This window comes from Octodon degus, unplaced genomic scaffold, assembly GCF_000260255.1.
Source record: "Octodon degus isolate 3935 unplaced genomic scaffold, OctDeg1.0 scaffold00045, whole genome shotgun sequence".
Classification (NCBI taxonomy): domain Eukaryota; kingdom Metazoa; phylum Chordata; class Mammalia; order Rodentia; family Octodontidae; genus Octodon; species Octodon degus.
The window spans coordinates 7,156,560-7,162,273 of record NW_004524621.1 but is presented as its reverse complement, the minus strand read 5'-3'; the positions used below and the strand labels follow the sequence as shown (position 1 = coordinate 7,162,273).

The 5,714-nt window shown below is 42.1% G+C and overlaps 1 pseudogene; it reads left to right on the top strand.

Moving 5' to 3' along the window:
• Positions 1-1,693: 1,693 nt before the first annotated feature.
• On the top strand, positions 1,694-3,009 carry LOC101573311 (annotated as a pseudogene).
• The last annotated feature ends 2,705 nt before the right edge of the window (positions 3,010-5,714 follow it).

Sequence of the window (5,714 nt, the reverse complement as noted above, 5' to 3'; positions counted from 1 at the left end):
AGTTAAAAGAGGTTGTCAATGTAGGATCCAGGGCTGGACAAAGTAGTGTCCTTTAAAAAAAAAAAGTCCCTGGGCAAGGGAGATGGCTCAGTGGAATAAGTGTTTCCCTGGCAAGCGCAAGGGCCTGAGTTCAATCCCCGGTTCCGGGAAAAAAAAAAAAAAAGTCCCTCCCCATCCCACTCTGTCACAGGAGGACACAGTGCAAGCCAGGAAGAGAGCCCTTCCCCAAACCAAATTGGCCAGAATCCGGAATGTGCACCTCTGGCCTTTAGAACTATGCTAAAAATTCCTGCTATTTAAGTGTCACCCCATCTGTGGTATTTTGCCATGGTTCCAGGAGCAGACTAACACTGACAGAGCACCAACTCTTCACAACATAAACAGAATACTGAGCCCCACCAAGATTACTCAGCACAGGAAGAAAAATGAAAACATGAGCCATTCTCAAGGAAAAGTACAACTAACAGATACTAATCCCAAAACATGTGCTGGAGCTGTCAGACAAGCATTTTAGAGAAGCTGTTGTGAGTAGGCTGTAGGAGGAAGAAAGTACATGTGATGAGCAAAGGCATAAGGGATGCAGAAAAGCAATTTTCCTATGGTTACCATAATAAGCTCCCACAACTTGGTCGCTTGAAACAACAGAAATGTAATTCATTCTTCCAAAGTTCTGAAAGCCAGAAGTCCAGTATCTGTGTCCCTGCCCTAAACCAAGAGCTATCGGGGGACACTCCCTCTGAAGCCTGCTCCACCACACCCTTGTATGGTCGGAGCTGCTGTGGTCCATTAGGTTTTATTAGCTGAAAGCCCCTCTAGTGGCCTAACTTCCAGGTTTAAAGTCAGCCAACTTTCTCATTCCCTCTGTCATTTCATTCCTAAGCCCAAACTGCCTCCTCAAGCCTAGGGCTTAAAACCACTCCGGAGCAGGCTATAGTTTCTACTTCAGACCCCTGACATGTTGCTGTGCTAATAAAACCTTCTGCCTCAATTGGTCAACTCTGTTGTTTTGTTTTATTTTTTTTGTTTGAGACAGGGTCTATTATGTAATTCAGATTATCCTTGAACTCACTATGTAGCCTCAAACTCACAGCAATCCTCCTGGATCAGCCTCTGGAGTGGTGGGATTATAGGGATGTGCCACAACAAATCGCTCAACTCCAGGTTTTAAATCTACTTGCCTGGGCCCTCAGCCTGCAGCCCACCATTCATCCCAAGGCAGTATCTTCACTTCTCTCTGCTCCTCTTCACGTGACCTTCTCAATGTGTGAGTGGAGCTTCCTTCCTCCTCTTTTCCTCCTGTGAGGTCACCAGTGGGTACATACTAGTCACAGAGAACTGGGACCCACATAGGTTTGGCTGTTGGAGGTGATGCACAGTGGGCCATATGCTGTCTGTCTCCTTATGCCACTCCTACTAATGAAAAATGACATACAGGATTTGGAAGCAGATTTATTTTATGTGGATGGGCACTGATCAGGATCATTTCCAAAATATCAGGCTGTGATCTTTGGTGGTCTAGGGCTTGAATGGAAGAAGCAAACAGGAAGTACAGAGACAGAATGGCTTGTCAATTGGAGAATGGTTCTTACAATACATGTCATAGTGACTAGCTATGCATCATTATGATTAGCTGCTTATAAGAAACAAAAGTAGACGTCAGGTGAAGATGGTGGTCACTGGGCCTCAGGCAACCATGGAAAAGGATGTTTGGAGCACTATTCTTTTCAATGCATATAAAAAGGAGGTATTTACTATCAGCAATGGCTATAAATCCATGCAGAAGAGACTTCAGAGTAATTGAAAGATTCAGAGTTTAAAAGATGAAATCACATCTGAGAAGCTAATTAGGGTAAAACTATGGATCACAGCTGGACCAAGGGAAAAATTTACTGCAGCTGAGTTTGAAGTCCTAAAGAAGTATCTTGACAGTGGCGGAGATATCCTTGTGATGCTTGGAGAAGGTGGAGAATCCAGATTTGACACCAATATTAACTTCCTACTAGAAGAATATGGAATCAAGGTTAATAATGATGCTGTGGTTAGAAATGTGTATTAAAAGTATTTTCATCCTGAGGAAACTCTGGTTTCCAATGGAGTACTGAACAGGGAAATTAGTCGAGCTGCAGGAAAGGCTGTGCCTGGAATCATCAATGAGGATAGCAGTGGAAACAATGCCCAGGCCCTCACCTTTGTCTACCCGTTTGGTGCCACATTGAGTGTCATGAAACCAGCAGTGACTGTTCTGTCCACAGACTCCATCTGCTTCCCACTTAACAGACCTATCCTGGCTTTCTATCACTTGAAGAACCAAGGTAGGAAGCTGGCAGTGTTTGGATCCTGTCACACGTTCAGTGACCAGTATTTGGATAAAGAAGAAAACAGCAAAATAATGGATATTGTTTTTCAGTGGCTCACAACAGGAGACATCTACCTGAACCAGACTGATGCTGAGGACCCAGAGATCTCCAATTATACAAAGCTGCCCAACACCGCCACCCTGTCAGAATGGTTACGAGTGTGTCCCCAGGAGGATGATGAGAACCGACATGACTTTACCACCCTTTTCAATTTGTCTATTTACCAGCTGGACACCACCTCCCTCTTCAAGGTCATCAAGGCTCATGAGCAGCTAAGTGTGAAACATGAACCACTCCAGCTCATCCAACCTCAATTTGAGACACTGCTGCCTTCTGCAGCTTGCTGTGTTCCCTCCCAGCTTCAGGGAGTTGCCACCTCCTCCTCTGGAACAATTTGACTTAGATGAGACATTTTCTTCTAAGAAGGCACAACTTCCTCAGAGTATCAACAAGTGTACTGAAGAGGACCTGGAATTCTATGTCAGGAAGTGTGGTGATATTCTTGGAGTAACCAACCAGTAAGCTACCAAAGGATCAAAAGGATGCCAAACATATCCTTGAGCACATCTTCCAAATGGCGGAATTCAAGAAACTGAACCAGGAACATGATGTGGATACAAGTGAAACGGCATTCCTCCAGAACAATTTCTGAGGACGGCCTCTCCAAGCATTTTCTGCTTCCTATTTCTAGGGTACACAAGCAGGTACCTAAAAATAACTGTTCTATACCTGCAAAGGTTTCACAAAGAGCAATTTCTTCTTGTAAGCAGGTGGTCATCTCTATACCTGTCTGCAACACCAGACATGTCCTGTCAGCCACTTTGGCCTATGCCCCACTTATCTTTCCTCTGCCCCTACAGGGTAAAATAATAAAAGTAGCAATTAGCAAAACTGCAAATAAAAAAAATATAGAGAAAATAAAAGTTGTTCCTTTAAGAAGTTCATAGATCCAGCCTAGCCCAGGCCCAGTGAGAGGAGTGTGTGGGAGAGCTTCTGGCTTCCCTCACCCACGGGACCTCTCTGGACCAAAACTCAGGCATGCTGCATGAGTGAGAACCTCTACCATGCCCTCGAGACCCCTCCACACCCCCAGAACCTCCACCCCCAAGCCAGCCCAGTGAATGAGAACTTCTACGATGCTCTCGGGACCCTCAGGTCCACCCCAAGTCCAGACCTGGCTAGTGTGTGGGAGAGCTTCTGTGCTTCCCTGTGTCCCCTGGGCCAGAGGCACAACAGAGAGGCACCGTAGGATCACTGTAATGCCAGAGGGGCACAACAGGTTCACTTCTAAGGGCTGCAGCAGGAATGAGCTGAACACAACAGCTAGACCCAGGCCAGGCATAACTGGATAAACTCAAACTTAATAGATCTGCACCTGAATTTCAGTAGGTGCTAAGGTTATAACTGCACCAAAGCTCTACACCAAAGGTCAGAGGTCAGTGCTATATGAAATGATAAAGACAAGGAGCAAAATGCAATCTCATGCCTCGAGCCCACCCAAAACAGGTGCGGAGGACACGAGCTTACAGCTGAAATGAGTGAAATAACAGCATTGGAAGTAAAGAAACAACAGCAGAAAGGTAGAGAAGAACTCAGAGCAGAATTAACTTCTGAAATAAAAAAAAGAAATCTCTGAATTCATACCATCTGAAGTAAACAATCAAATACAGAAACATATGGAGGAAACCCAATCTGAAAAAAACTCTGCAGTAAAAGAACTAATAATTGCTTCTAAAGAAGACATTGATTTAAAAAAAAATAGAGATTAGAAAAATGACGGATTCCTTGAATGGCAAATACAGAAAAGAAATAGATCACATGAAGTAGAGTCAAAGAGATATAGAGAAACTTAAAATCTCAATCACCAGTTTGCAAAATCATTTGAGTGAAAGTGAAGACAGAGTTTCAGATCTTGAAGATGCTGGTGCAGCTAGTAAAAAGGTAAGAAAGGATCTTTTAAAAACAACTAGGATGAAGAAAAAAATAATTCACCACTTTTAAGACAATGCAAAGATGAACAATGTGAGACTAATAAGTAACAATGAGAAAGAAGGAGTCAATACAAAAGACATTTAAAAATATGGGCAGAAGTAACAGCAGAAAACTTCCCAAATATGAGGAAACAACCTGACATCCAGGTAACTGAAGCATAAAGAATGCCAAGTAATCTCAACCCAATTAAAAACACACCAAGACATAAAACACTCAAGATCCCAGAAATTTAGCACAAGAATAATATATTGAAAGCTGTCAGAGAAAAGAAGCAGATCACATTCAAAGGAAAACCCATCAGAATTACGGCCAACTTCTCTTCACAAGCCATGAAGGCAAGAAGAGCATGGAGCAGACAACTTCAAGTCCTCTCTGAGAACAAATTACAGCCCAGACTACTATGCCCTGCAAAACTCTCTTTCAAATTTGATGAAGAAGTGAAATACTTCCATGACAAAGAACAACTAAAGAATTTCACGATGACAAACCCAACCCTACACAGGCTACTGAAAGATGTTCTAGAGAGAGACCAAAATAATCAGAACTCTACGAACCAGAACAGAAGGAACCCACTAAATAGGGCAAACAATTAAACACAGGAGAAAAGGAGTAAACAACAGCAGGTAAATGACATGTCAATCATAAGTCAAAACATCTCAATTATAACCATCAATGTAAATGGACTCAATTCACCAATTAAGAGAAATAGACTGGCACAGTGGATTAGGAAACAAAATCCAACAATACTTTGTATACAAGAAACACATTTAACTCATAAATACATTCATAGCCTGAAAATCAAAGGAGGGAAAACAATACTACATGCCCCAGCACCTCAGAAAAAAGCAGGGGTAGCAATCCTGTTCTCGGACAGTCTCAACTACAAACCAAGAATGATCAAATGAAATAAAGAAGGCCACTATATACTGGTTAGGGGAAAAATTCAAGAGGAAGAGGTAACAATCATAAATATCTATGCACCAAACATGGGAGTACCCAACTATATAAGACAAATCTTAATTGACATGAAAAATCTAATTTCCAATACCACAATCTTAATAGGAGATGTTAACACCCACTTATCCCAAAAAGATAGGTCAACCAGACAAAAAATTAGCAAAGAAGTAGCAGAACTGAACCAGAACTTCAAACAAATGGACTTGGTGGACATATACAGAGTGTTCCACCCAACAACAGCTGAATACACATTTTTCTCAGCTGCACATGGGTCATTTTCTAAAATAGACCACATACTAGTCCATAGGTCATGCTTAAGTATATGCAAGAAAACAGAAATTATCACATGCATATTATCTGACCACAGTAAATGAAACTAGAAATAAACAACAAAACAAAACCAGAAAA